General features: G+C 42.8%; 1 protein-coding gene across 3 annotated transcripts in view; it reads right to left on the bottom strand.

The window, feature by feature from the left end:
* The window catches only part of LYPD6 (LY6/PLAUR domain containing 6), a 122,695-nt gene that overhangs the window by 44,999 nt on the left and 55,052 nt on the right, over window positions 1-22,644 (bottom strand). Inside the window, exon 1 of one of the 3 annotated variants that reach the window (XM_077861676.1) lies at window positions 16,931-17,071. The exons of the other annotated variants lie outside the window; for them this stretch is intronic. The gene's annotated coding sequence lies outside the window, so the exon portion shown is untranslated. Of the gene's footprint in view, window positions 1-16,930; window positions 17,072-22,644 lie in introns of those variants that run through there. 3 annotated transcript variants of the gene reach the window in all.

Below are 22,644 nucleotides of genomic sequence, written 5' to 3'. Positions count from 1 at the left end.
CTGGGACACCTGGGACTCTTTGTGTCCAAAGACCAAAAGAATGCCATACTGGCAGGGATAACTGGTCCTACATAGGAGGAAGAGGCAAGGCTACCTTTATACAATGTAGGCAGAGAGGAACCCATACGAAGCCTAGGTGATCCTCAGGGGTACCTCCTGGTACTCCTTTACCCCAGTGTGGCTGCGAAAACACACATGCAGCAGTCCTAGTCTGAAAAGGGGATAACCATTAAGGTTCCGGACCCCCTAGGAATGAAGATTTGAGTCACACCATTAGGTAAACCATCCAGACCTACCAAGGTGATAATCAAGGACGTGAGAAACCCAGAATGGGTATCCTAGGAGGGAGAGGGGGGAGTACCCATTGCAGTCCCGGAATCAACTGCAGCGAGGATGGGATATAATTTGTCCGACCAAGCCTCATCTTCTGAGTTCTCTCTCAGGAAGAGCCGCCCACAGGAACCACGGAGGTGCTCCTCCTTGAACTTGCATAGCGAAGGAGGTCTGCGTGGCACGAAGTGCAGACTATAGGAGCCATGAGACTAAGCCTCAAGATTTCTGGCTGTAGGCAGCACAATTAACCTACAGCCCTAGCTGCACTCCAAAATCCATCACCACACTCACACTGAGGCCACACCTCCAAAAGGCTGCTCCTAGCCAGTGACGATGGCACATAAAACTGGTTCATTTTCTGGGAATACAGGAGACTCCTCTGATAGGCGACTTTGGCTCGAGGGTGCCCCATCTTCCTTGCTGAACTTTCTGAGAACTGCGCTATAGACTAAGACCGTCCCTCCCAAGGGTCGGGGCTGTACTGCTTCTGACACTCTCCCAGCCTCCCCCAGCCCATCCCCTTTTCCCTCATAGGTGTGCGATAAATCTCTTACACATCTAATCCCATCTCAACATCTCCTTCACTGTCTTCATGATCGGCCTCTACCATCTGTCTGGGCTCATCCCCTCCTTGCTCCCAACAAGCCCCTGCCCACTGTGTACTCCACGGGCACCAGGAATGAGCATGCTACTTTTGCATTCAATCCTAGAAAAATCTATACTACTCTCTCCGTCTAGAATGCCCTTCCCCCTCTGCTTTCTCTTTGGCGACTGAGGTTTGGCAGCCAGTATACACAGGACACTTTGGCCTGGCCCCGTTTTCTTCACTCTTTCTGTTTTTGCATGACCAGGCCAGGGCGGGATATGCCAGACGACAGGGTGCAGATGCCTCATATCCTATACCAGGTCGTAGGGCTCCATCTAGGTATCCTATGTGGTACACATCCCACAAACTGGCTCTCCCGCTACATAGTGACAGAGTCTAGAATGTGTCCATCTGTAAGGACCAGCCACTACTCAGCTCCAGCTAAATGGTGCCATGAGGCCTAGGGAGGCAAGATCTGATGGGTTAAAAAAAATATGGACCCTTAGAAGTCCAGATTTTTATTGTGAGATTGCTGCATTTTAAAGGCTATAAACTAATTCAAAGTAAAACCAAACCCAACAGGAGGTCACACAAAGACTATTTACTGACTGCTCTGGTTCCCACCCGCCAGCTTCTGTCCACCACCCTAAAACACACTAATGGCTTCGACCACAACCCTTATGGAATATACCTCGTAGACAGAACGCTGGAGGCTCAGCACACGGCGATGTCTCTAAAACCTGCAGTCCTCTCTGAAGAAACTTCATCATTACATTCTAGATTCTGTCTTCTTAGTTCATGAAGTGTTTTATGACCCCGTGCTACTGCAGACTGTATTAACCTCACCAAAGAGGCAACGAATTCATCCTTTTATTCAACAAATATTTGAGGACCTAACATGGGCCAAACCCTGTGCTATGTCTAGACGTTCCGATTTGAATAATCAAGCCCTTATAATCAGGAAAATCATAATTAAGTAGAAGAGACAGAAATGTAGAAGGTACGATGTTATGCTGCTTGAGAAGATTTTATTAATACATTTATTTTCTATTAAAGGCAAACATCTTGATTTCTCAAAGAACATTAGCATCTTTTAAGCAAACAAAAAATATATATAAAATGCCAAGAAGAGGGATCCCTGGGTGGCGCAGCGGTTTGGCGCCTGCCTTTGGTCCAGGGCGTGATCCTGGAGACCCCGGATCGAATCCCACGTCGGGCTCCCAGTACATGGAGCCTGCTTCTCCCTCTATGTCTCTGCCTCTCTCTCTCTCTCTCTGTGACTATCATAAAATAAATTTAAAAAAATTAAAAAAAAATGCCAAGAAGCATCTTAAACCATAACCTGGCTATTTGAAAGATTTTAATCTATGAGAAATCTTTTCATTATGCAATTGTAGAAACTAAATGAGGATTTAGAAATATAGTGAGCATTTTTTAAAAATATTAATAAATAGTTGGCAATAAATGCTTTAATAAAATCACTTCAAAACTGTTTCTCATTCTTACACTCTGAAATGCATTGTTCTGAAGAGTGACATAAAACAGATTAATTTGGGGGAAGAAGCCAAAAAGTACAACACAATTCTCTTACCTGAATATCTACACCATCAAGGTTCCATTGCTTATCAAGTCCTATTTCTAATCACGTAAGTTTATGAAGAAACATGATTACAACAGCTACTTCTAGGGAGACTTGGTCATAGATTCTGGGATTGCTGAAGACCCGTCATACATAGTAAAGATACAATTATAGCTACCGTGGGCCCTGTCCCTAACTTAAGCACAACTGCACTCAGCTAGTCCCAAGTGGGTTCTCATTGCGGGGTAAGGTGTGGTGTGTGGATGGAGCCCAGAATTAGAGTAAACCTGGCAACTGTTCCAAATGCTTCTTCCCATCTTCCTCTCAGGTCCCCAATCACACTGCAAATCAATTGCCTGGTACCGTTCCAGTTCCAGAAAGCAGATATGTGAACTTCGCTTTCCTAATAACCCTGGCCAACACTTTGAAACACACTGGGAGAATTTTAACAACTGGATTAAAAGGCCAATCAAATGGTAAACTCCCAGGGGAAACGCTTATGCCAGAGAATAGATGAACTGTTAGCTGATTTCAAGAACAAATGGAAAGTGCAAATCTGGGAGAAATGAGTGGGCAAGGAGAATAAACTAAATGGGATATGAACAACTGGGCCACAGAATCTGGTTTAGTAAATCTGTAGCACGGTGGAAAGATGAAATTCTCTTTTCTTCCTAATTCCTTTTTTTTTTTTTTTAATAAGAGTTCATTTTCCTTTATACGTGATAAAATTTGGGCAGGTTTGTTCTCTTTGTCTATTCTCCTATATAATGTGACAGATGACAGGGTAGGAGAAGTATCCAGTAACTTACAAACTTGACTGCAAGGAAAGGCTGTAGACAAGGATGTTGGCTTCAGGGCTACTGAGCACCAGGGGGTTCTGGAGGACCTTGCTGGACATCCCCCTAAATCGTCTCAGTTTGCCTTGTGTGAGGATAAGGTCAACTGTTGGATGATGCTTAATGACATGTTGTTAACCTTTTATGAAGTCAGGGAGAAAGGAAAACGCAAGCCACATGAGAGAGCTTCTGAGAAGAGTGTGACATCGTCAAAAACAATCAAAATATAAGAGAAATTAAAAAAATACCAGAAACCTAGCAAAAAAAAATATCACTATGTTTGGTCTTCAACTCAGATGGCGGTAAGGGGAACAGGGGCTCATGATTATGAAAGATGCACATTTCACTGCCATGTAATTCACACATAGGAATTCTCCTGGAAGTATTTATTATCTAGCTTCTGTTTCCATTCTCACCACATGAGACAGTTTGGATCCTAAGATGAAATGGAATTTTATTTACAATTTTTAGCTTAAAAAAATGGAAAAAGTTGACAGTATTTTGGCTCCCAATGATCACAATGCCCACAATGCAATCCTGAGTATTTATTTCCTGTTAACTGGATAAAAAGAACAGACACATCATCGCTGGCTTAAGAGATCTCTCTGGGATATTGTACCGTGTTTACACGGCTCACAGACCCAGTCCCAGTGTGACTGATCATCAACATTATCTGAAAAAGTAGACTATTACAGACACAGACCCAGGAAGCCTAAGGCAGAATCAGAAAATCGGTATTAAGACAACAGCAAACACAACTTCCATGCTGATTTAAAGATTTCCAGGTATAGAAACTTTAGGTTTAGATCAAGAAAAATATGGATAAACACCATCCCTAAACAACAGTTCACAAAAATAAAATAAAAATTGACTAATAAATCTTTTAAAAATGTTTAGCCTTATCAGACTTCAAAGAAAAGTGAATCAAAAGAATGATTTAAAACAATATAATTCATTCACCCATAAAACCGGCAAAATACTTTGATTCGATAATGCCCTATGTTAATGCATGTGTGGGAAAAAGACAATCTCACTTGAGAAGCAAATTAGTTTATCTTTTTTTGGAAGGTAATTAAAAAGCATCTACCAATTTTTTTAATGTATGTGTTCTTTAATTCAAAAATTCTGTTTCCAACAATGTACCCAGCAGAGGTATTTCAAAAGCGTGCCAAGATAATACAGGGGAGAATGTTCGTGATAACTTAAATATCTAACAACAACAGGGAGGTTTATAAGTGAAAGTCATACCATACAAAGGAATATTGTGTAACTTAAAAAAAAAAAAAAAAGGAAGAAGACTGGGGCGCCTGGATGGCTCTGTTGGCTAAACGTCTGTCTTTGGCTCAGGTCATGATCCTGGGGTCCTGGGATCGAGCCCCACATCGGGCTCCCTGCTCTGCAGAGTCCGCTTCTCCCTCTGCCTCTGCCACTGCTTGTGCTCCCTCTCTCTCTAATAAATAAGTAAAATCTTTAAAAAAAAAAAAAAGGGAAGAAGATCTACATGATATATTATGGAGGGGAAAAAAGGAGATGCACATGAGAAAGTACACTATGGTCCTTTTAGTGTTTTCAAAAAAAGGAAATACATAAATATATATATATGGGTTCTACGCATAACCTTTATTTTCTGAAAAAAATACCTAAAAAATTGTTAATAATGATCTTTGGGGAGAAGGCCTCACCCTGGAAGAGGGAGGGAGGTTTTTACTTTCATTTTCTATGTTTCTATGGTGTTTGCGTCTTCTCACCACCTACAAATATTCAAGGGCATGCGCGGTGTTTTCTGCAAGATCTGTTTAATTCCATGCTAGCTTCCCTCACTCTCTAGTACATTTCTTAGTCAAATACTTCTGCCAATCACCATGTGAGTGAGTCAATTTATTTCAGATTATATCCCACCCACGCTGCCAACCCACTTACTAGAAAAATGGATTTGAGAAGGCCTATAATAAAAGACTCATAGTAAGGCTATTAAATAAAAGCAGCAAATAAAATTCATGGAAAGGAAGAGGAAATAAAAAGCCCCGGCAAATGTACTGACTGTGGCTGAGGAGTCCGCATGGCTTCACATTTCCTAAAGAAGAAGGCCAAAGGGGAAACATGACGGTTGATGTCATTCTTATTGCCTGTTTGTCAAAGTTTTTTTTTTTTTTTTTTTTTTTTTTTTTTTTTTTTTTTTTTTTTTACTTGGGGCTGAATTCTGAGAGACATGATCCAAGACACTTTGGAAACATCTTGATTTTATGGCGTTAACCTCTCAAATTTGACCCTGCATCCGAATCACCCAGAGGATTCACTAAAACACAGATTATTGGGTTTCACTGCCGGGGTTCATGACTGTAAGTGCACGGTGGGAGGATCTTCTCATTTCTAACAGGTTTCCTAGGTGATGCTGACGCTGCTCGTTCTGGACCACACTTTGAGACACAGGGATCTTTGACCAACCCTTCATTCATGAGCCCCCAGTGGTTGATGACTTCATCAGTAGCCCTGCCCAGGATCTGGATATAGTCTTCACAGAGGGTGTGATGCTGAGTGAAGTAAGTCAATCGGAGAAGGACAAACATTATATGTTCTCATTCATTTGGGGAATATAAATAATAGTGAAAGAGAATAGAAGGGAAGGGAGAAGAAATGGGTAGGAAATATCAGAAAGGGAGACCGAACATAAAGACTCCTAACTCTGGGAAATGAACTAGGGTTGGTGGAAGGGGAGGAGGGCGGGGGGTGGGGGTGACTGGGTGACGGGCACTGAGGGGGGCACTTGATGGGATGAGCACTGGGTGTTATTCTGTATGTTGGCAAATTGAACACCAATAAGAAATAAATTTATTATTTAAAAAATAAAAAAATAAAACTAATAAATAAATAAATAAAGACTAAAATGTAACCCAGGTTCATATGATCTAATCAGAAAACAAAGATGGAATTCAAGACAGCCAGAGACGTAAACGTATCGCACATGACTTGGCCCTTCTTGATACAAATTGCTTCTACCCCACCTGCCCCTGATACGGCTTAGACAGGAACTGATAATGCAAATTCATGCCTTGCATTAGCAATAGCCTCATGTACCCACACAGGAGACTGGTCTCCTGCCAACATCCAAAATATATTATCATTGAATTCCAAAATCAAGAATCAATGACCTTTAGACAATCTGCTCTCTCTTTCCCCCCCTATTGACATGGGGAATAGAGGATTAACTGTACCAGGAATTAACATAGGACCTTTCTCTTGGAGAGGTAAGAGTTCAAAACACTTTTCAGGTCAACAACGTCATTTGTCTTCCAACATCCCAGGAGCAGGGTCGGGGTGAGCTGCACCTTCATTACAGCACTGGAATTCCATGTCTGAGGCCACTGTCTCTAAACCCTACTTGGTTCATCGTTCTGAAAACACTTGGTGCCATAGGACATAACTGGTGCATTTAACAGCTGCACTCAGATAAAGACCACAAACACACAGACACACTTGCATGTACACTGACACCAACAACCAATATGTTTTACAAGATTAAAAACATCTAAAACTACATATGCAACAGATGCACTCATAAACGTATATACATTGTACCTCAAAACAGGGAAAAATTTTTAAAAAGGATTTTTAAAAAACTAAAAGTGCTCTGAGATCCCTGATTTTCAGTAAGCTTACCCTGTTTTCAACAGTTCAGGTGCTTTAAGTAAACACCTACTGTGGGCCAAGTACTGTTTCAGCAACTGGGATTATTAGAAGTTGGACACAAACCCTCCTCGACAGTTCTTACAACATCTGTCACAAAACGGATCATTCCCGATGACAGAGGTAGGTTAGGTGTGACGTTAGCTGTGTAGCCAAACGATGCCCAGAGAATGGTCACTGAACCCCTCCTGGGGGGTCCCCGGGGGCGTCCTGGGGGAGAAGACACAGACAGAGCCCTGACACATGAGCAAGAGACAGCTGGAGTGAAGACAGAGCGGTGCGGTAAGGGCCTCGTGCCAGGCTGAAGGTTACGTGCCCAGATCCAGTCACTCCTTCTTTGTTACAAATAGAGATTCAATTTTGTTCAGGGTGGCAGCTGGCCTGACTCGAAATACACTCCCCCGAGTTCCCTGCAGGCCTGGTGATGGGGCGGCGCGGTCCAGGCTGATGAGATGCCAATGGAAGCCACAGAAGGGCTCCAGGAGAGCCGACCCCGCCATGTGGCTTCTCTTCCTTCCTTGCCCTTCGCCCTTTCTGCTGCCGGCAATATAGTGAGAAGCCCAGAGGTGCAACTGTCATTGGGGGGCGAGGGGGGGTAGGAGGAGCAGAAAGAGGGAACAAAACCGGTCTCGCAGAGCCTCACATCTGCCCCAGAGGGAAGTCAGGCCCTGTTAAGTGCGCCCGGGGGCGTGGGAGCATGGGATGCATGCAGTGTGGACGCATCGGATGCATGCAAACAGCGTGGACACATGGGATGCACGCAGTGTGGACACATGAGATGCATGCAGTGTGGACGCATGGGATGCATGCAAACAGACACCGCCCTACGCACGTCGGCAAGACTATCGCCGCATTGCTGTTTGTTTCTTTGCATATTCTGGGGAAGGTCCCAAATTAGAGCAAACGCTAACACCCAAAAGCAACCTTCCCAAATCCTCCATTTTTATCAAAACCTGAAAGGAAGGATGTCCTGGCACTTTTAAAAAGTGCTGCTATAATTGAGCAGCAGCCGCTATTAACAATTGTGTTAGCAGAAAGTTTAAATGGTATTTAATCAAGAGCTAACAAACCACTATCACAATGGCCAGTAGCACTGGCAGCCTCCTCTGGGGGGAAAAAATCACATGAATACATAATCCCAGGGTTTAAAAAAAATTTGTGTAGACAAGATTTTCTCCCTGTCATCCTCCAGAAAAAAGAACTATGAACTTCCTCTTCCTCCGTTCCCTTCCTCTCCTCTCTCTCTCTCTCTCTCTCTCTCTCTCTCTCTCTCGCACACACACACACACACACGCACACACACGCACACACACCCTGCATTTGTTGCTTTCCTACACGGTCACACAATCAGTAGTCTCAAGCACTGACAATGCTCTCCTTTTGCTACGTCAACCCCAGCTGAGACCCATAATCAGCAGACAACCAGGCAGGGGTTCTTTGTTACCCCAGGAAAAATGGTAAGAGCCGGGGACCCCTGGAGGGCGGGCTGAGCAGGCTCGGAGGGGACGTGCCCCCGCCTGTGGATCCCTGCGGAGGGTGACCCGTCCCTCCAGGTCCAGAGCACCCGGCGGCGGTCCCGGGACTCCCACCAGCCCCCGGCCGGGCCGCGGCCGCTCCAGTCCTGGCTCTTGCCGAGGGAGCTGTTCCCAAGGGACAGTCACACGGGCTGCAGGAAGGGGCTTGGCCCCCGACAGCCATTCTGAGCCTGGGGAGTTCTGTGGACATAAAATTTAACTTGAAAACACAAAGCTGTTCTCCAACGAAGATTTGCCAATGTCGCGTTTTTTTTTAAGAGGCCCTACAAGGAAGGCAACACCAAGAGCCAAAGCAAACATAACCATGTTCCCAGCCACACTTATTGGGAAGATTTATCCTTTTACGATGAAGGATTCCATTCTGTCCATCTGGGAAGGGTCAGGCTGTCTGCCAAGTGTCTTAATACCTCCCTAATGATTTTGACCTTTTATTTATATACTTTGCTCTGTATTCCGAAATGTTTTTTTTCCACTTGGAACTTCCAGACCGGTTTATCCCAACAGTCTATATCTCAAAAGTTCTTGACTCTTTTGGGGACAGAGATCCCTTTATCCGTCTAGTGAAAACCAATGCTTTCCCAAAGCAGTATTTTTATTATTTTTTTTATTTTTCTTATTATTTTTTTTCCAAAGCAGTATTTTTAAATGCATAAAGTAAAATACACAGGATGACAAAGCAAACCAATTATATTTAAATATCAATAGAAAGATACACAAACTTGTGATATAGCAATAATATATGCTTCTTTATTATGACATTAAGTATCAAGCTCTAGTGGTGATGCTAATAACGATCATAATTTTAAGCAGTGATGAGCGTAAATGATATTTTAAGATGTCTGTAACAATTCTAATGTTATCTGAGAATATTTTAGATTTCTACTGATGACAAAGTCACAGGCACCACTAATCCTCTTGTGGTTTCATTAGTAGATAATAAAAATAAAGATGCATTTTGCCTTCCAAATTAAATGCCATATCCTCCTGTAATTTGGAAACAGAAAATTTCCAGCCTACCCTAACACCACTACTAGGTTTTTTTCTAACAGCCCACTCCATTCCACATTCAATTGCATAACTTCATCCATATATGATGTGTCAAAGTGATGTAGGGTTAAATATCAAAGATAAGGAAGTCATCTTCTCCCCCTGGTCCTCCAGCCATGCCACTGCCCCCTCTCCAGAGGCAATCACTGCTAACAATTTCTTGATATCTACAGAATGTTTCATTTACAAAGCATTTTGTTTAAATTCTAGAAAACTGTATTTTGCAATGGAATCACTTTATATCCTTTTTTAAAAAAAATTATCATCTTTCTCCTCCCTCCATCCTATTTGACCAACACCACTTATCTTCTGCTTATTATTCTCTTATTATTTCCATGGCTTACTCATTGCTGCATTCACCCTCAACGTTCAGGTCAAGGCATAGAACACTGAACAGCTACACCTTGGCCAGTGGGCCGCTCCACCTGTCTGTGCTCCACTGACGTCCCCAGAAGAACCTCCTGCACACTCCTCTCCCAGTCTCCCAGGTAGCAAGAACATGTTCTAAAGAGAAGAAAGCAGCCTCTCTCTGAAATCTCTCACTGCCAGCACTTCTAGGACAGCCATGAGACAAAATAACGCCCCCCCCCCACACACAGAGCCACTTTCTGCCATCCTCATCCTGTCCTAAAATAGAGGACAGTCTTCCAAAAGAGGAACATCAGAACCTTATAAAAGAGCAAATCTCCCCCCCTCCAAAAAAAGGCAGTTGGCATATCACAGTCATACAAATCACAAGAACATGCAGAGAAAAAGGAGTAGATGGAGGAAAGGCAAACACTCAAGAAATCATAGAAGAAAATGTCCCTGTCTTGCAAAAGGACTACAGTTGGCAGGGTAAAAGAGCTTATCCAGTCTGAAGTTAAGAATGATTACTAAAGGGACGCCTGGGTGACTCAACGGTTGAGCGTCTGCCTTCGGCTCAGGGCATGATCCCAGGGTCCTGGGATCGAGTTCCACATCAGATTCCCCACGGGGAGCCTGCTTCTCCCTCTGCCTGTGTCTTTGCCTCTCATGAATAAATAAGTAAAATCTAAAAAAGAAAAGAAAAGAAAAGCTATGGTTTTTATGTGTTTATCTCATAATCACTTATCTTCCTATATTCCCTCTTTAATTCTAGTTAGTGTTTCTTAATAGAGCCTCCTGGGTTTTCTAAAAATAATCATCAGCTCAAAGAGGAAATTTTACTTTTCCCTTTTAATATTTCCTCCTGTCATTTCTTGTCTCATATTTTCTAAAAACTCCAGAATTCTGTTAAAAAGCGGTAATAGCTGTCTTATTTCTGATCTTAATGAAAAACATTGAAAGCTTCTAGACAAAAAATAACAAGTTGCCTGTAAAGGAAAGAGAATTAGACTGACATCAGACTTCATCTGCATGCTATTGAGAGGAAAGAATCACACTCCCTGAATTCTATGCCCATCCGAGATATCTTTCACTTCCCACAGTAACAGGAAATATTGAAGTTAATTTAATAACCACACAAAAAAATTTAATAACCACAACAATAGTACCACTGAGTTAATATTCATGGAGCACTTATTCACTCTGCCAGGTTCAATTCTACACATTTCACTTATTGTGATAGTTGGTCTACAAGGTGGCTCCATTAATTCCTTCTCTCCCCCTTCACTCACGCCTGTTCAGGATGGGGTCTAGTCTCCCCATTTCATAGAATCTAGTAGAAGTGTCATTGTACCAGCTCTAAGCCAAGACTTTATGAGGACTGGCACTTTTCTGCCTCCTGGGGGTTTCCATGTAGGAAAGTCCAGCTTCTTGGATAAAGAAAGAGGCTGTATGAGAAAAACAGGCACATGAGTGAAAAAAGCCATGCTGGACATCAAGCCTGGCTGAACCTTCAGACCATTCCAGCCTCTGCTGCTATTTGATTCTGGTCACACGAGAGCCCCCAAACAAGACTGGCTCAGCCAAGTCCAAGCCGCAGAACCACGAGAGGTAATAAGTTGTTGTTTGCACTGCTGTTTTGGGGTAGTTCATTATATAACAGTAGGTGACCAGAACACTGACACTAACGCATTTAGTGTTTACAATATTCCTACCCGGTAGCTGTTATTGGTACTGCCATTCTACAGATAAGGAAACTAAGGGCCCAGTAAGCTAAACTGTCCACGGCTTACCCAGCTAGAAAGAAAATTCTTGGAGAATTGCAACAATTCAAAAATAAATAAATTCCTTGCTTCATCTGTAAAAAATATGGGGAAGGACTCGAATGCAACAAAAATGCATCAGAGCAGAGACCTCAAGAGAGAGGCAAAGGGAAAGGAGAAAGAACAGTGATAAGAAGTATATCTTGCAAATATATTGTGAAATCTAAGATAGTATAGATACCATAACTGAGAGCATGTTAACTGGATGTGAAAGGCTTCTGAAATCACAGACAGGCTGCAGACATAACAGTCATAGTCAAGAAGGAAAGGAAATGCAGGAGTGGAGAAGGAGCAAGGCTGGAGGCAGGAAGAAGAAAAAGAAGCAGGGGCCCTTGGGTGGCTCAGTCGGTTAAGCATCTGACACTTGATTTCAGTTCAGGTCATGACCTCAGGGTTGTGAGCCTGAGCTCGGCATCAAGGTCACACTGGGTGTGCAGCCTACTTAAGATGATCTCTCTCCCTCCTCTTGTCTCTCTTCCTCTCCTTCTCCCCTGCCCCTCCCCCCCCAAAAAGAAAGAGAAAGGTAGAAAGAAAGAAAGAAAGAAAGAAAGAAAGAAAGAAAGAAGAAAGAAAGAAGAAAGAAGAAAGAAAGAGAAAAAGAAAGAAGAAAGAAAGAAAGAAAGAAAGAAAGAAAGAAAGAAAGAAAGAAAGAAAAAAGAAAGAAAGAAGTAGAAAGAAAGAAGAAAGAAAGAAAGAAAGAAAGAAAGAAAGAAAGAAAGAAAGAAAGAAAGAAAGAAAGAGAAGCAAATGCATTCTGAAGTTCTTGGTCTGAATTTCTACAAGATATAAATCAACAAAACTGACTCATGTAGAAAACTGAATCAGTCAATTATCATAGGAGAGATTGGAAAAGTGGTTAAACTCATACCATTAAGAAGAGAACGGAAACAGGATTTTACAGTGAGTTCCATATAACTTACAAAGAATAAAAATGTTATTTAAATTATTCAAGACTATAGAAACCTAGAGAAAGCCCCTAAATCCATTTTATAAAACTGGTTTAGCCTTTAAAGCAAAATTGATAAAAGCAGTACAATACAAGAAAACCACAGAGCAATCCCACTTATAAATATTTGCTTGTTATCCCACTTATAAAAATTCTAAGTAAAATATTAGCAAGCACATCCCAAAGTAAATGAAATGGATACTGCCAGTGATCAAGTGGCGTATACTCCAAAAAGGCCATTTCCACACCAGCAAATCCATTAACATCATTCATGATAGCAACAGATGCATGGAAGAAAAGTGGTTGGTTACATCAATAGGTTCTAAAAAACATTTGGTAAAATTCCACAGCTATTATTCATAAGACTCAAAGTAAAATATAAATAGAGAGAAACTCCTTGAATATGAAAATACCTATTTATTGAAAATCAACTGCAAACACCATTCTAAACAATGCCAGGAATAAAATGAGATACCTGCTATTATCATTACAATTCAACAGCGCACAGAAGAAAAGAAAATAGTCAATATAAATAGAGTGGGGGGGGAGATAAAATTTTCCTTTTTTGTCAATGATGTTTATATACCCAGAAATTCCAACCAATGAGTTTCTGGTTCAAAAACGAAAACTACTAGAATCAAGGAAGAAGTTTGATCAGACAGCTAGAAGTTTAGAGCTTTTCTCCACATTTGCAAGGAAAATATAATACCATTATAATAGCATCAAAAAGGCAAAAAAAGGGCAGCCCGGGTGGCTTAGCGGTTTAGCGCCGCCTTCTGCCCAGGGCATGATCCTGGGGTTCCAGGATGGAGTCCCACGTCAGGATCCCTGCATGGAGCCTGCTTCTCCCTCTGCCTGTGCCTCTGCGTTTCTTTCTCTCTCTGTGTCTCTCATGAATAAATAAACTTTTTTTTAAAAGGCAAAAAAAGATTAGAAATATGTATATAAATTAAAAATTCATATATTCATTTAATGCAATGTCCATTAGAATCCCAAATTTTTAAAGTGGATATCATATCTGTTTAGGTAAGATTAAACGTCCAGAAATTGGCAAGAAATTTCTGAGAAAGAATAATGAGGGAAGGGCCATACCAGACTTCAATCCATTAAAATCAAAACATGGTATGGAGGGGACACCTGGGTGGCCTTCAGGTCAGGTCATGATCTCAGGTCCTGTGATCCAGCCCCGAGTAGGGCTCCCTGCTTCTCCCTCTGACCCTCCCTCTCCCTCTCTTTTTCTCCTCTCTCTCATTTTTGAATAAATAAATAAAATTTAACCAAAAAAAGCAAAGACATGGCATGGAAATGAATAACAGAACAGACTCAAAAGCCCAGAAATGAATCCCAGTATCATTTCTGGAGTAGCCCCCTGCCCTCGATCATTGGTACTATTCTTAGAATAGAAGCTTCTATATGACAGAGTGAGTATTGTGATCCACTGTGGAGAGAACATCTCACAATAGGATATCATGCAAACAGAAAATAAGAATTAGGTGGAGCCCCTACCCCCATCTTACTAAAGTCACTCAAGAGAATGAGTGAGATATATGCCATCTCAACAATGGAAGTCCATGAGGTACTGGTCAGTAAGGGAAGTAAGATTCAGAGTATATTACAGTAACTCCTCTATTTTTGGAATGTCTTGTTCACTATTTAGGATTGTGAATATGCTGGATCCTGATCACATGACTAATGCTGCTTTGGAGGATGTCTCTTTGTACAAAACAAAACATAAATGTACATATTTGTAAATGTCTATATAACACACGGAGAGAAATGCGGAGATATACAGATGCAGAAACTAGGCTGTTCAATATGATCGGTGGTAGAGTGGGGGCGTCGACGCGAAGGGAGGCAGAAAAAACAACGTAATTTTTCAGTGCATGAATGTTTAAGAAGATCTAATTTATGAAGAATTATTTGCACACAGACACATACACCAGTGTGCTTGTGTAGAGGAAGAGATACACAGAAAGAGAGAGAGAGATGAAAGGAGGGGCACCCAAATGTTATTTGTGGTTATCACAGAAGCATGGATTTCAGGTGATTTTTCCTTTATATAATCAGTAAAAAATAAGTTTCATCTTAAAAAAAAAGTTCAGATTGTGAAGGACACATTCATGGTATAAATTTAGTTTTAAAATGTATTTCAAGTGGATGTCAAGTCAGAGGGTCTTCGTATTTTAGCGTGTGAAGTTTTAATAAGGCGGAGGATGAAAGCCCATAGCACATGCCTATCACACCCAATCATGATCACTGCTATCATTATTTCCAGAAGTGCAGAGGTTGCCCTCCGACAACTCTTGTCTAGCTATAGCAAAAGCATAGCCCAAGTGAAGGGAAGCTCACAGAATCGCTGATGACTCTAAAATCACCTTCATGCAGCGGAAAAGGCGTTATCAGCTGTTGTCCTCCACACAGCTGTAGGGCGGGAGATGACATCATCATGAATTAAGAGTTGAAGCAACAGCATTTCCAACCTGAGGCTCGTACGTACTCTTGTCGTCCTGCTAGAAACGGGACAGCGCAGCTGATCACTGCACTTCTTATCCGAGGCTGTCAAGCCACCTGATTTGCAGGCAGGCTCTGGGTGATCTCCCTACCTCCGTCATCAGGTCTGCAGGAGCCTTTCCAGTCTCGCTTGGCGCCTTAGTATCCAAACCCCACCGCAAAGGCCGGCAAATCACCCTGTTCCTGCCATGTCTCCAACAGTCAGGGCTTCCAGAGCCCTGGGAGCTAATGGATGGTAACAGATTCCAGGAGAACTTAGAAATCCCTGCGGTTAAAATACTTCTTAAAATGTATCCAGTCTTTCTAGCTGGGGAAAGCCAATCTCATCCTCCCTCACCATACAGTGCAACCTGGATCCCTTAATCTTGCTCAGATTTGCGCATAATACCCTCTGATGTTTAAGTAATGCTGTGCCCAAAAAGACAGCTCCCTGCCGCACCCCTGGCTCTGCAGCCTGCCAGTTGCCCACACGAGGCGAAGGGGACCACACTTGGCTCTACCCCTTTCCTGGTGAGGCCTCCCTGCCCCCCCCCCCCCATTAGAGGCTGGAAAACCCCTATGCCTGCTAACTCAGTGAGCCTGAATTCTTGATAAACTGGTTATTTAGTACCATCTAATATCCTAAAAAGAGCAAGTATGAGGCTCGTTATTTTGAAAATGGATGCTTCCATGGTTGGGAGGAGGAAATAACACTATCTTCACACAGAGAAGAGCTTTGAAGTCATCCGCTCACCATAGTCATTTACAACCAGATCAGCTCCGTTACCTTGCTGCTGAAAGTGCTAGAAACACAAGAATGGGTTTTCACTGGAAACTCGTAGAGCTAAATCAGACCTCAAAATACTTCGGATGGCACCCACTTAAGTACAAAACTGAAAAGCTATATAGATGCATAAATGTGCTCAGAACTCTGATTATAATTACCAGGGAAAAGGGCTTTATAGTCATCAGTGAATCATCCTAACTTGGGAAGGAAGGAAAGACTTACGCAAAGCTATACCTGATTGCGGTAGGAATAGGGAAAGAACACAAGGTCATACGCTTTTCATCATGCACTTGAGCCAGCGTGCAAGGATCCTATTTTCTAGTGGGGTCCTCCATACAGTGATATCCTTTCATTGACAGAGAACCTTCCCAGGGGGTCAAATTTGGATCTAAAGGACTTCAAAATAATAGATACTCAAGACTTTTGTATGGCTGAGAGAGAGAGAGAGAGAGAGAGAGAGAGACATAACTTCTCTGTATGGCAGCCTCTGCTTATATCAGTGCAAATAACACTCACTGCTGTGCCATCATTATTCCCTCTTCCTCCGGGCACCGAGAAGCACTGCGTGAATTGCCAAGACGTTGAAGGAAAGGCTGAAGTTTGCAGAAATCTTACCTTCCACTTACTTCATTCAGTGCAAACGACCACGACCACGTTGATTGTGCCCCTTGAGCCCACATCACACACTCACACACTGTGCCCTGACTTGGAGAAATACATTTCTTTTCTGTCATTTAAGCCACCCCGTCCCTAGTATTCCGTGACGGCAACCAGAGCTGACCCCCTGCTCCCAGGGCTTCGCTGTGCTCAATGACTTGACCATCGTCAAACTGCTGGCTCACTCCAGTTGCTGCCCTGCTAAATGCACGTTCCTTGTTCTCTACTTCCCCCCAAACGAGGCAGGATATTTCCAATCGCATCTCCCTCCAGCTGACAGACCTTCTCTCCTTCCTGCAAGCTCTCTCCCAGCAAACCTCTTCCTCCCATCGAATAGTGGTATGTTGCAGGCAGAGAACCCAGGGGGACACTGGGCTGATCACACACTGCGAGCGGCATCTGAGAATCACTTCTGTGAATCACGGATCAAAAATCTGCCCTTATAAGGATCAATCAAATCAACGTACCTGGGAAGTATTTTAGAGGTTGCAAGGGAGCATGTAAATATAAAACATATGATGGCTCAGCTCCTTTTATGGAATCTGACTTCAACGCAGAAAGCCAGTGACAGCTCCAGTAACAAGATTAATTTTTAAAGCCCCATATAAACCTACAAATTTCCATAATAGTCTATGCCATCCCCCAAATTAAGTTACTTCAGGGCAAGAACTTTTTTTTTTCATAATCAAGGGGAAAAAATGATTTGAAACAAAAGAAAGCTCAAAGACAGTTTCTATATACCAGACGCTAAATCAGTGGCATTGAGCAAGAGGCTCCCCCACTAAACTATGGGATCCTCAGGGACAAGGTTAAGCTTAATTCACCTTTAAAACTCCGGAGTCCATTCTAGTGCCTGGCACATAGCAAAAAAAAAAAAAAAAAAAAAAAAAGAATCAATCAATCAATGAACAAATGTGGTGTCACATTCAAGAGAAGACTCTTGAGATGGATTACTAAAGATCACTCCAGGATTCTTTCTTTGTCAACACGTAGCAGTACAGCATAATGGAAAGCTTTGGCTTTGAAATCCGATGCACCCGCATAAGGACACTGATTCTTCCACTCACCTTGGGTAAGTATCTCAACTCTTTCATCTGTAAAATGGGAATATTAATGCTTGCCATACAGGCTTGTTGTGAATGTTCGAGAGAATGCACCTACAGCGGTTAAAGCACTAAGATGGTGTACGTGCTCAGCAACTAAAGGTCGTCATCCTTGATGACTATCTCCAAACGAGCGTGGACATATGAATACAATGGTACTCATCGCATCACGCACAACCTGCCCCTTGTCTATAAACTACTCTACCAATACTTCCATGCAACTACTGCCCACTGACTTGAGGGACCGTAATACTTAGTGCTGGATACCAATGACCCATGGTAGCCAGGAGACAGAACTGGGCTCTCATAAGACTTCAGATCCTGAGGTTTTTAAATATAAACTAGGACATGTACCCACAAGTCCTGGGTCAAGCGGTAGCCACAGGGCCTGCATGGCGGAGGAGGCGGGCGTGGCTGCAACAATTCTAAGTAGGGACATCCCTCAAAATTCTCTAGAAAGCCAGAAAAGTAGGCTGCCTCTAACTAGGCAGAGGGCCAGCAAGCAAGGGAAGGATGAGCCAACGTGAAAACCTGCAATGGAACGGAGCCAGAGGACGTGCTAGATGAGTAGAAGATGAGAACAGAGGAGAAGCTGGGCGCCGCTGAATATCCCACAGTGATATGGGAACGTGGCTTCACAGCTACAACTGTGCAGGGCTCTCCTGAGGGACGAGGGTTTTCTTCCCCTTTCCAAAGAACTGGACAAGAGGTTATTCCAAGTAGAGATGCAGGAAGAAGGTGCTGGGAGAAAGAGGCCAGAAGGCCGGACTCGACAGCAGGGCTACGGGGGTGCACACTTTCAAAACTGGCCATAGTTTCTTTCCAATCTCCGGTAGGGAGCATTTTGAAAACTGCACAAGGTCCAACATTTGAGGAAACTACCTGGATAGAATATCTCCTGACAACAGATTCAAGGCAAAATAATCATAATCAACTGCATGTAATTAACCAGCAGGATAGAATGTTTCCAGGGCATTTACGTATATACTATGCTGTTTGGGGAAATGCTAGGAGGTTAAGTAGTAAACGGTCAAAACCCAGGGATAGACAAGGGGTCCATTAGCTGGACCCCAAGAGAGCATGCCCTTAGGCTACCCACCCAGCACTGGAGGGCATCCTGCATCGCAGCCTCAGAGGGATGAGGGAGGGCTTCGGCTCCAGTCCCCACAGGACGGCGGCAGTCAGAGCAGGAGGAGGGACTCCCTGGAAACACGGAGCTGATCCACCGCCACTCAAGGCCTTCTCAGGGGGAGATCAACCTTGCATTGAACAAAAGACTTTACAGACCAAAAATAAAGGCGCCAACCCAAACCCCATTGCATTGACAGGTCAAAACCCTTAATCCTGGTGACCTTCACTCCTATTCAAATGCAACCACTGTGATGAAAATATGCCTGGATTCAGTTTGTAAGCCAAGAAGCAGACAAGCACAGATGTTTCCTCCTCGGGACATTCATGAATGCATGGGGCCATTTGGGCTTCTCTGTTTCTAATTTTCATATTTCGCTAACTTGGTTCTCATCCTCCAAATGTCTGACTCAGTCTCTCTCTCTCTCTCTCTCTCTGAAGCTGGTTCCATGCCTAGCTGTGATTATAATATTTTTATATCCTAAAATCATAACTTCTGCAGATACCTGGACTTCAGGAAGCCCGAGAAAACATTAACAAATCAACTCAAAGAGACAGGGACACCTTCCATTGTCCCCCACCCTGTATGACTGGCGCTGTGTCTCTCAGGCATACACGGGACAGTGTTTCTGCCATGAAAGGAGCTTCTTAGGAAAAGGCTAGGGAGATCGTTATCAGAATGGAAATTAAGAAAAGTGATCGATCAAATGTCACAAAGGAACTACAATTTCATAAGTCTTTAAAAGCTAAGGCTTTGGGTTGTTTTTTTTTTTTTTTTTAAACCTCTCAGCCACTCTCCCTTCCTCCTAAAATCATGGCATAATTGACCTGTAAGTCCTATGCTGTAACTTGATCTGCCAATGTCCACTGTAAAGCTTAACAAAGTGTGCAGGACAGCAGTAACCCATTCTGTCGGGCGAGGAACTTTCTGGAACTTTCCCCAGTCCTTGCAGGAGAGAAGAAAGATAATGTGCCTAGCCTAGCATTTGGAAGGCTTAAGGTCACCAGGTTGTTGAGAATTTTTAATCTCCCTTTTAATATAAGTCATGGTACCATTAACTTGAATGCTACTGAAAATAGAGTTGAGCAGCTCATAAAATAACAACACAGACAAGGAGAAAAAGTATCTGACTTCGGTAAAGCTAAGACTGTGTGAACAACAGATTTCAAGTGCAGCCAGTCATCTTATAAAAAGAAAGCCAAGCATTCAGGCAAGAATTACATACAGGACTCACCCCCCACCCTCCGCCTTCCCCCTCCCATCACACCCCTGACTCCTCCACCTCCCACCCCCTAAACCCTGCTGTTGAGGTGTCAAAATCCCATGGGCATTACCCAATTCCCAGATAGAGTCTCCCGACACGTCATTTGCATGAGGACTTCATCGTGTGTGGCTTTCCTGAATCCAGGAAGGTGGAGCCCAGGACTTCTCAACCTTCTCTTCTTAACTAACCCAACTGCAGAGGAAGCAAATGCCTACCCAAGGGGGACTGAGATCCAACACAAAGTAGGAAGTCTACATTACGTTGATACCTCATGTTTCCTTTTTTTTTTACACTGTCCATTACATTCTACTCTATAATATATTCATCTGTTTTCATATCAAGCCAATGTGTTGTCTGAATTCATGTGAAACGCATGCTGCAGGAAGCTGCACCAGGTTAATCCTATTTGTGTGTATGGTACACTGTGTCAATTTACACACTCTCTATTTCCACTGAAGTTCACTTGAACTTTTAATCCCCTTTTCTTTGTCTAGCAGCTTAAAAAAAAGCAGGGGTGGTTGGTGAGAGAAAGGTAGTTTGGCATATTTAATTATTTAAATAAAATCGAAGTCATTTAGAAACATCCAGAAGAAAGAGTATTTCAATTTTATTCTTTTCTCTGTTTTATTTTCCATTCTTCCTCTATATTTTAGCAGAATGCAGTTAGTAGAATTTCTGCTACTTTCCTACTGCCTTTTTTTTTTTTCTGTAGCTCACAGATTCCTATGCCAAATGGGAAGCCCATTCCAAGTAGTTTAGGGAATTACAGGTTAATTCCCCCAATGCCTGTAAAGGGAATGGCATCTGACCCAGACCCAGATGGATTATATATCTCCTTAGCTACAAAGATTGGTTTAGGAATGGGCTTGTGGTCAGCCAAGCCAGAGAAGTCCCCAGGACGTCTGCCTGGGGTTCATTCCCCTGTATCGCTACTATATGTATATTTATATAAAATATCTGAAGATATCCGCATCCATCTTCGTTAACATGTGAAGAAGGCTCCTAAGAATCAAGTCAATTTGCGTAAAAGAGGTGCTCAAAGATAATCAAGAGGAGAAATGACAGAGGCTTGTGGAGAGAAAGGCACAGAGATACAGGGCCCTGATAACAACACTTTCACCCCTGGATTTCACTGTACCTAAAGCCAGAAACCCTCCCTACCCCAGATCTCCCACTTATGGGAGAGGGGGAAAAATTCTCTTTGAGCATAAGGCAGTTTAAGTTAAGTTCACTCATTTATAACTTAACACAATCCAAAATGAAAATATGGACATGTGATTTTACTCCACATGCTCCAACACCCATCAAATCCTTAGAAGGAACCCAAACTCCTTAGTGTCACACCAAGGCCAAATGGTATCTAGAACCCACCTTCCTTGGATCAAAGGTAACTGAAGGATGCGTCTTGGTCTTGTACACTACACGCAAAGATGATTGGGAAGGTACTTCAAAGATGCTTGAAAAAGGCTGTCTTCCCAGATTCTCAACTTATCTCATTGTACTTTCAGCTCCCTCTCCATTCTCTAGTCTGTCTACTTCTGTCTCCCTGGCTGGGAGTGTCTCATCTCATTATCTGCCTGGTGAATATTCATCCTGGTAGCTCAGCCCAAGCAGATTCCCACATGAGAACTCTATTACACCCATTCTTTCCCTTTTCAGAAATTCCATTCGGCTTCAGACGTGTTCTAAAATATGTATTTTCTGAGTGTTGTTCTCTGCCCAATGAGAAAGCAGAGTTCTGCACTATCTGCCTCTTTGTTTGCCCCAGAGTAGGCCCACAAACAAGGCCCACAGTCTCCACCTGGAAAGCAGGTACTCAGGCCCGACACTGAGTCTCATAGTAAAGGACCTGCTTCCACCCTCTGAAGGCCATATACCGCAAGAGACGGGGGTTTCTAGCCGTGGAAGAAAAGAAGATGACATGAGTGAAAAGCAGAAAATCAGGCCCTTCCATGTCAATAAGCATCATTACAATTTAAAGCACATGGTAGATGAGAAATCTGAAAATCACTTTATAAAGAGGGGGTAACTCTAGGCAGCTGCAGTGGAAACAAAAATCCTCCAAAACTAAGTGCAATAGGAAGCAAAACCTGACCCTCCCTTTACCATTCTGAAGACTCCCCGTTCCTTATAACTAAATTCAGGTTAGTCTTCATTCTTGAGGAAGCGGTGACTTTGCTCACATACTATATTTTTTTTCTACAGAAGATTAAAAAGGCTAAAATATATGGATTGGGTTTTAAGAACATTTTCATTTTGGAAAACACAGGCAATTATGCCGGTTAATTACAGGTTGGGGAGAAATTCTTGATCCTTTGCCAAGATGAATTCATTCAGCAGCACCTGGGGAACAGCGGTGATGTTCTAGACTCAAGGACTGCCTCGACTGTCCAACCTCGGGGAAGGGAGCCCAACCTCACCCCACTCTCCAAAGCATGTAGCTCTCTCGTTCTGCCTCTGTCGCTCCCCTGCCTCCTCCGTACATATAAAGACAAATGTG

This window comes from Canis aureus, chromosome 20 (genome assembly GCF_053574225.1).
Source record: "Canis aureus isolate CA01 chromosome 20, VMU_Caureus_v.1.0, whole genome shotgun sequence".
Taxonomy (NCBI): domain Eukaryota; kingdom Metazoa; phylum Chordata; class Mammalia; order Carnivora; family Canidae; genus Canis; species Canis aureus.
The sequence above is the reverse complement of the archived record's forward strand: the minus strand, read 5'-3'. Positions and strand labels throughout refer to the sequence as shown.